This window comes from Limulus polyphemus, unplaced genomic scaffold, assembly GCF_000517525.1.
Source record: "Limulus polyphemus unplaced genomic scaffold, Limulus_polyphemus-2.1.2 Scaffold1646, whole genome shotgun sequence".
Lineage (NCBI taxonomy): Eukaryota > Metazoa > Arthropoda > Merostomata > Xiphosura > Limulidae > Limulus > Limulus polyphemus.
The window spans coordinates 17400-26581 of record NW_013667256.1 but is presented as its reverse complement, the minus strand read 5'-3'; the positions used below and the strand labels follow the sequence as shown (position 1 = coordinate 26581).

The 9182-nt window shown below is 32.5% G+C and overlaps 1 pseudogene; it reads left to right on the top strand.

Annotated features, from left to right (window-relative positions):
* Positions 1-532: 532 nt before the first annotated feature.
* LOC106464419 overlaps positions 533-9182 on the top strand; it is a 24757-nt pseudogene continuing 16107 nt past the window's right edge.

The following is a 9182-nucleotide window of genomic DNA, read 5'->3' as shown; positions in this document are numbered from 1 at the left end:
CAATTTCCGTCAGAGACAGCCAGTGTGTATGTATGGGGGGGGGGGGGCAAACTAGTTATCTCTAGTTATGTCTTTATTCTTTAAAAGACAATTAGTATACATTAGCATTAAGTGTGCTTGTATCTTATTTTACTTAAATATAGGGTGGGAAAAATTACTCTACAGTAGTTTCATTTAGAACATAGTTTAATTTCTATATACTACTATGAAATAAGCAACAATTCTCATACCGCTAAAAAGCTGGTTTCGATACTCCTGGCGGGACACAGCACAGATAGCCAGTTGTGTAGCTTTGGTGCTTAACAATAAACAAACAAAACAAACTTACCACTGAGCCACCAGAGAGTAATAGCTAGTTATTCTCGTTTGGGCAGATTTAACATGGGGAGATAGTTTGTTACTGATAGGCACTATTCTGATTCAATGGTTTCCAACCGCTGGTTCGTAGAAACATTCGATTTTCGTGAAATTTATACATGTGTTAAGAATAGTTGAATATGCAGTTTCCTTCTTCGTTCAGCGTAAAACAAGAATGTCCAAGTTCAGTTCAAAGCTTCTTGAGGATGGTAAGTTGAGAAACAAAACTATAGACGTATATAATCCTGACGTTTAGAAAGCTTTTCACTTTGCTAGCCCGTGGAGTGAAAAAGAGTGGAAACCATTGGTTGAAATTATCTGACTGAAAAAATTACAACAATATTTTATTGTTTTGGTTTTGCTTTCATTGGTAGACACTTTTACCTCTCATTTCGTATATATTTATATATTTACAATTTATTTGTGTATTTTGAAAAACACGTAAAAATCATTGAAGTATAAAAGGTACTAGGCTAACTTCAAACATCTTTTCGAGCGAACTCATATTTTTTGCAGTTTTGGTTTTGAATGTTCTCATAGACAGTTTTAAAACTTGTTTAGATACCCTAGCAAGTAACAAATTATAGATTATATATTTTAAGGCAGATTTGAAAATTAAGTAACTATTTCACAATGGTGGCACGTTCATGGTTGTTGCGAACTATTAACATGGAAACCGAAAGTCTGATATTATTTCTATTCCTATTAACAGACCACGTGGTTCATATTGTACTACTGACATATCCATTAACAGACCACGTGGTTCATATTGTACTACTGACATATCCATTAACAGACCACGTGGTTCATACTGACATAGCTGTTAATAGATCATGTGGTTTATATTGTATTATTACATGTGTGTAAGTAGACCTCTCGGTTTATATTTTGTATGAACCTCTGAGTTCTGGAGTGACTGAATTATAATTTACAGGTTTTAGTTCAAACTTTAAATAGTTTCAATAAAAGACTATTTTCCTTTTGAAATTAAAATTTTATTCTACTTATACTTTCTCTTATTGTATGAAAGTAATTTATTACATAATATTTTATAATTAATACCTCTTACTTTATCCTAGAATCCGGGTTTCGATACCCGTGGTGGGCAGAGCACAGATAGCCCATTGTGTACCTTTGTGCTTAATTACAAACAAACAAACTTATTTCATTGTCCTTTTTTGTAATTCTTAGTAATAGTTTCTATGGTTTCACAATTCCAACCGACTTTACACAACCACTGCTACTTCTGCCCTTTTACTTCTCTCTATTGAAAGTGGCGCTAAAAATTACTTATGAAATATTTGAAAATCTTGTTTCACATCACATGCCCCAAAAAAGAAAACATGAAAACATTGTTCTTTTAGTTTTAAGAAATGTTTTTCTAAAAAGTGTATTTTCAGTTGTGAAAGAAATAACTGCTTTGTATAATTTAGGTTACATGAAAACTACAAGAACAATAAAAACAGTTTTTTATTAATAACTCATTCAATTGCAATTCTAAGAATGTAAAATATTTTAAAATGTGTAAATTGTGGTGAATTATATAGTGCTGAAATAGATAATATAAGATTATGTATGAATTTACATAAATTCATGTTAGATGTCCCGAAAAAAAAAGCCCACTATATGCCAGCAAACATTTTAAAGAATGTATTTTGAGAAAATTTATATGTAGCAGTATCTGTAAAATAGTAGTTTTGAAACGAAGGAGGAACAATTTACTGAATTCAAAACAAAATACGCTATGGCATGTGCCTGGAATGTTAGAGCTTTTTGAACCTATATTTTCCTGAACAAAAGCCTGTCATTTCTCGAGTGCATTCATCGTTATCTGTGTTCAATATCGAAAGCCTGAGACTTCAATTTATTTTAGACAGCACGTAATTGCTTTAACCTAGCGAACTGCAACAGCCTTTTCATGACGTCACACATATTGAATACAAATTTCACTTATCATAAAACTCGACTCAATTAATTAACGCAGAGCAGATTTGTGACACACACACGTAGTATTTGTACATTACGTTTTGTCTAATGTATGTTTATGTACAAGATGAAAAGAAGTAAGCACCTTATTAAAGTTAGTACTAGGTATGCAATAGGTAATCTTTAACTTAGTTTATTGTAAATTTTAAGTATATTAGAAAGTTATATAAAACTACATGGTTTATATTTTATAACGTAGTAAGTTATATCTTTACGATTTTAATTAGGGTTTATACAATTCGCTCTGTTTTCATATTCTATTACGTAAGTAATCTATTTACTTGCAATAAAAATACTATTTTATTGCAAGAAACTCGACTCGGATTTAATAGCAAATTGAACGAATTTTCTTTGTGATGTGGCCTAATTATTAGCATGCCCGGACATTGATTCGGGGGGTTTCATGGCTTGCGTCCCGTGGGCGTAAAAATGCACTTCGCATTTTGGGGTTGTGGATGGTGTTGACTAGCTGCCTTCCCCGTATCAGTTGATAAATAAAACTATGCTTAGATAACCCTTAGTGCGAAAATTCGGAAACTTTATTATGGAGCTTATGACTGGAATAAACAACAGTTATGTTTGATGCACAATTCTGAATAAATTCGCGAAATTCTGTTCAAAAATAGAAACTTAATAGAAATAGAAATAGTCAAGTTTTTATTGTCAAAAACAGTTAATACTAACAAATAATACAAGTATCAATGTGAGTAGATGGAGGCCTTAAGAACATATTTAACAAAAAAAATCACCACTTAGGGAAACTTTAAATATCTAATATATATATCATTATGATAATTGGATATGCAAGAATATGTACTTAATATTAAGAGTAAAGAAAAAAACACTTTTTGGTACTTAATATGTTGTGTCCTTGATCTTAACGAATTAGCATAATAAATTAGATGCTGCATTTAATGTATCTTGCAAAATTAATTTGAAATGTCTCCATTACTATACTTTTCTACAATATCAAGTTTCTTAAGTTTTTTGCAGTGCCTTGTTCCTACTTGGACTTAGAAGTACAGATTTTTAAGAAGACTTGACTGGAAAATGTTAAGTCCTACTATATGAGATTAAGTTATAGTGTGGAATCTGGATATTATCTGGGAGCATCACGAATGTATAAAGATGATTGTTAAATACAGCTTTAAGATGATCTGTCAAAAATAGAAAAATCAGTTACTGTTGTTTGCAGAACAAAGACACATTTTAATCGAATTTTAGCGTTGTAAGTGAGTGGCCTTACCACTGATCCACCGAGGGACAAATCAGTTACAATAAGCACGACGCTAGAAATACTTTAGGTTTTGCAGACGAAATGCAAGACATTAATCTACGAAAGACAATTACACCTTTCAAAGACATTCATGGTTGTATGAAAACAAATTTACTGGTTGATTTTATTCATCTCTTTATTTATTAAAGTTTCGAATTTTATTAATATAATGGGATTAAATTGATTTATAGTTTACCTAATCATTTTCTATAATATTACTTTTAGAATAATTTAACTCAAAAAGAGAGTTCACTAACCTTGTTTTAATTTATACTTTTATGTAGTTTCCGAACAAGAGATAAAACAATGGTAAGTAGTTTTTATTCATTTAGATATTTAATCTATAAGACTGTTTGGCATTTAATATTTTAGAGGAAATAAAAGCTCATTTTTTCGAAACAAAGAATCTCCACATTTGTTTTCAGACCTTTTCTTCCGTTATAGTTTTATCTCAGAAACTAATTTTTCTTTTCCCAATTCAAATGTTTCTTAATGACAATTTAAAATTCCATTTATTAGTCATATATCAATGACAACTTGTCAGAAGAGGAAAAAAGAGTTCAAACAGACAAAATCTTTAATATTAAATGGCGTCCTCCTCCCTTCTCTCCCAATGACTCAGCAGTAAGTTTGAAGACATATAACGCTAAAATCCTGGTTTCGATATCCGTAGTGGATATAGCACAGATAGCCCCGCTGTGTTGCTTTATGATTAACAAAACAAAGTTATATTAATACACATGTTTCTGCTTTGGGCGTAAAATTCTGGAAGAGGAAGATTTTTCTGCAGCAAAAAATAAAATAAAAAAATATGAAAAACCGGTTACTACAACTCACTATAAAGTAAATAGAAACGCCTAAACCAAGTACATCGTTTACTGTATTGTTGAGCTCGGGGGTTTAAAAATTGTCACCGGTCTCCTTAATATTAACTGCGAGCCGCCATTTATATATTATTAGATACAAATTGGTTGGCTGGTTGGCAACTTTACAAGGACCTGACCTAATAACGGGTTAAGCCACTTTGTCACGAATGACAGATATTACACGACGTGATGGAATCTAAAAGGTGCTGGAAGGCATCCTGATGGATCTTCTACCCATTATACCATTAATATTGGACGTAATTTCCACAAAGTAAACAGAGGATCGTGCTTGCTAACAAGTCTTAAATTCATTCAACTGACACTCAGTTGGACCGAGATACACGGATTGTTGTGTCATGAAAGATACCCAAAACCTCAGTGTTCCTAAAACTATGTTCACACAATTCGGGCACGTTGAACTCCTGAAACTAGCTGTTCTTACACATGAAGCATCGCTGGCTGCATTTCAGAAATAATGATGAGGTAAGCTGTAGATTATATTCTGCCTTCTAAAAGAGACGAAGATATGCCAGGAAAACATGCTACAAACCAAAACTACCAACAGACGACTGGCCATTTAAGACCAAACACAAGAGGTAGAGTTATTCGTGGGGATTTCTCAAAATCAATCTGTGTACGAAAAGGGGGAAAGCATAATACATCGAATCACTTTTCACCAGTTTTCATTAGCCCAGTGTCTGCGTTCTTTACACAACTGTAGGGATTTCTTTATTGATACCAGATGAGTTATTTGTGCAATGGTCTTCTACTGTCATACTCTATTGGTTGCAACATTCATCGCAAGGAATATATGATATGAGTTTGTATTACTCTGCATTGAGTATCATTTAGTCAATTTATTGTTTGAGGGTTGGCCTATTTTATCCTATCCAAGCGCATTTCTCCCTTTTTCTCTAATTACTCGTTTCCGGTCATAATTCACCCCTCACGAGACATTTTACTCACCTTATACCGTTACTGATAAATTCGAATGACCGATGTCTTGAAGCAGCCTACCAACGAAACTGTCTTAACCACCATTACATCTGCTACCGGTGCATCACTCTTCTTTTGAATATTGCAATACTTTTGACTTTCCCCATATATATATTAAACTTACTGTGACCGTTCTTGTCTCGGTCATTTATTCATGATGCATTCAAACTAATTTGTATTTGGAGCTTTGGTTAGGCCTAAGTCTGAAAGAGTACACAAGTTCTAATAAAGTGGGCAGCCAGTGTATATATATATATATTTATAGTGTAAAAATATATAAATTTATAAAGAATCTACACGATCCAGACATTAGAATTCATTAGAATATACTTATGCGCTCAGTGATCTAATAATTAGAGTACAAATGTACAGTTTATTTAAGTGAGGAAATAAGACTGCTGCGTGGAGAGGGTTGAATATACATATAGCAACATTTTGAGACAAGGGGAATAAATGTTAGTTTTCAAAATTATTGTATATAAACCTCAACAAAACTGAGGCACTGTAGAAATTTTATCTATGAACTGTTAACTCGGAAAACAAGCTAGACCGCATGTGATACTTCATTGTCATGTGGTAAACGAATACAGTAAATTCTTAGTGGCTTGGGCTAAATAACTTAATTGTTTCGGAATATTTGCTCCTAATTTTGAGCTGCCAGATTAAAGAAACTACTGCTAACTCTTAAGGTACTTTAACTGAATAGTGGGATTTGATTTTCATTCTTATAACGCACCCACGGCCCAAATTGCGGAGCTCGATTAAGCGATTTTACGGGACGGGACAAGAGCCATGGACCCCCCGGATTCACTGCCGGGCACGTTAAATACTAGGTAACGACTTGCCCAAATATGTTAGTGAAATGGATCCTTACGAATTTGTCGTAAACATGATAAGGTCTTATTAATGAATTACGCAAATGGTGGTTGCTAAGCAACAAGTGGTTATCTCGTGCTTTATATCAAATTTCACAATAATTGGAAACACTTGGTTCAGTTAAAGCTAGAATTTCCATTCATCTTGCCAGTCTGTAACTTTGAACCTGGTTGTTTTTCAATTTATTGTTAAGTATAGCTCTATTAACCATTATGTGTTTTTTGAGAGACTAACAAAACACCTAAGGCCATATAAGTGATTTTGTTAATCATGTTGCCACAGGAATATTTACAAAAAGAGTTTTAAATAGAAATAATGCTTAAAAAGTTAAAGTGGAGTTTTTTGATTTCTGAAATATTCTACTTTACAAGGCCATAAGATTGGGAAAATGCTGTAAGATTCGGGTAATTCTCAGTTACATTGTAACATTTAATCAAAATAAACTACAAAATTGCTGAATTAATCGTAGTTTATCAATACTACAAGAGATAGTTCCGCGTACTATTTGTAATTTTGTTTTTGAAATTTGCGTACGTACTACGAACAGTGTTATTTGCATTGATTTTAGATCGCTTTTTTTTTTAAATTGAACTACTACAGACTTGGTTAATTTTAGCCCAGTATTACGCCATTAGTAGGAGCAACTGTTGTGGTTTTCTGAATTATTCCGACGTAAAAAAATTAAAACAGACTTCTATCAGGTCCTGGTATGCTTCAGTTTTATTACAAAATAAGGTACAAACGTAATGTTCATATTTAACCAAAATTTTACTTTTGGTTTAAAAATTCTCTTTTGTAAAACAACAATATTCAATAAACCACTGAGACAAATGAATCAGAATTTACCTTTCTATTTAAGTGTTAGAAAAGAGTTTTGTGATTAGTTCAAAACTACAAAGGTGCATATCTCTTGTATTAAACTATTTCTTTGGTTGCTAATAAAGTAAATTACTTGTGTGTCTTATTTTATTGATAATTTTAGGATATCTCAAGTGTTGCCAAAGATAGTATGCATTATGCTTTTCATTGTTTACACATTACTGTGTATTTCAAAAAAAGAAACATCTCACTTATATGATCTCTTTCACGTTTTATTTTCAACTATTTTGCCTATTGCTGAAAATATGATGCATTATTTATTACCACTTTTACGTATTTTTTCTTACATTCATATTTGTTTCGTATTTCTGCCTTCCAGGTACAAGGGATTTCTGAAGGATTGCCCTAATGGTCAACTTACAGAACAGGTAATTTAATACCAGAACATCTTAACAACCTTCCCTGGATCCATTTCAGTCATTCTTATTATTGGCAAATAATTAATATTTATAGAACGATTTAGACCTGATGATGACAAAACCTTGTCGAAACGTTGTACATTTGGTGTTATGTTAATCTTATATTAAAGTTTTTCTTCATTACCCATTCAAGCCGTCTCCAAGCATTACATGTATCAATATACGCACCTATGCACATATATGCACCTGCTTGTGCATTTACACAAATACGCACCTGTGCGTACATGTACTGAGTGGTGTTACTTGCCAAAGGCCATGTCATCGCGTTTGTTGACTCGCATTGGAAATTTTATTGAACTACTATTTCATTAATTTATGTCAATAAGTTTGGTCTCATACATTATTCAATTTCTTAATTTAAAAGTAAATATTAAAAAAAACACAGTTAATCATCGATTTTTGTTTGTCACGTGTTATGTTGAATGCAGCACTGCTTCAAACTAGTTGTTTGTGATTTTTGGAAATGGTCTTTTATATATACACTTTATTCAATATATAACATGTGAATGACCAATTGATAGCTCAGAATGTCCCCCTAGTGGTTTTCTCGGCCATTTTAAAATGCTAGGAGGCCATCTAACTTTCCAAATCAAGATTTAAAGCAGGTAGGTTGTGTATTTAGTCTGCTCCGAATTTCATATTTTTTTAGACTGAAATACAGCTTTGTTTGGAATTTTGCGTAAAGCTACATGAGGGCTATCTGCACTAGTCGTTCCTAATTTAATAATACTAGAGGTAAGGAAGCTAATCATCACCACCAACTCTTGGGGTACTCTTTTACCAACGAATAGTGGGATTGACCATCACTTATAATGCCCCCATGGCTGAAAGGGTGAGCATCTTTGGTGGGACGGGGATTCGAACCTCCAAATATCAAGATTGGGAGTCGAGCATCATAATTATCTGGCTATGCCGAAATACATCTTAGTTAAAAAGCTTGATAAATTATAGTGGAATTCTATGATATCGATATTGTAATTTATGATTTTTTGGTTATTCAACTGTATACATAAAACTTAAGAAAATTATTTCATTTCATATCCTCCACGTGTGACACTTTAAAAGGCTTAGCAGCCTACGTCACGCAGCAACTGAGTACAAAGGTCGTAAGTAGAAAAGATAATTGTTTGCTTCTATGTTTTAAGAAAAATATGCTTAACTTATTTCTAAATAATAATAATAATCTATATACATATATAATGTATAATAATTGCAATGTTACTGTATTTTACTAAATACTAGTCTACTAAAACACAGCCAAGACAGGGTCACTTTCTAAAGACTAAAGGTCAATTTTATATTACTGAATACGGTAACACGAGTGCACGTGTGCCGCAACATTACAACTTCTGTAATGTTAGCTAGGTATGGCTGAAAGGTCAATATAATATACATAATAAATATGTATACATGTATAATGTTATGAGATTTAAGCTATTTAGTCTAAACATTTATTTATTTTTTATGTTAGTTTCGAGATCGGTCAAACCTATTGAACCTGTAGAGATTCATTACTGAAAATAACAG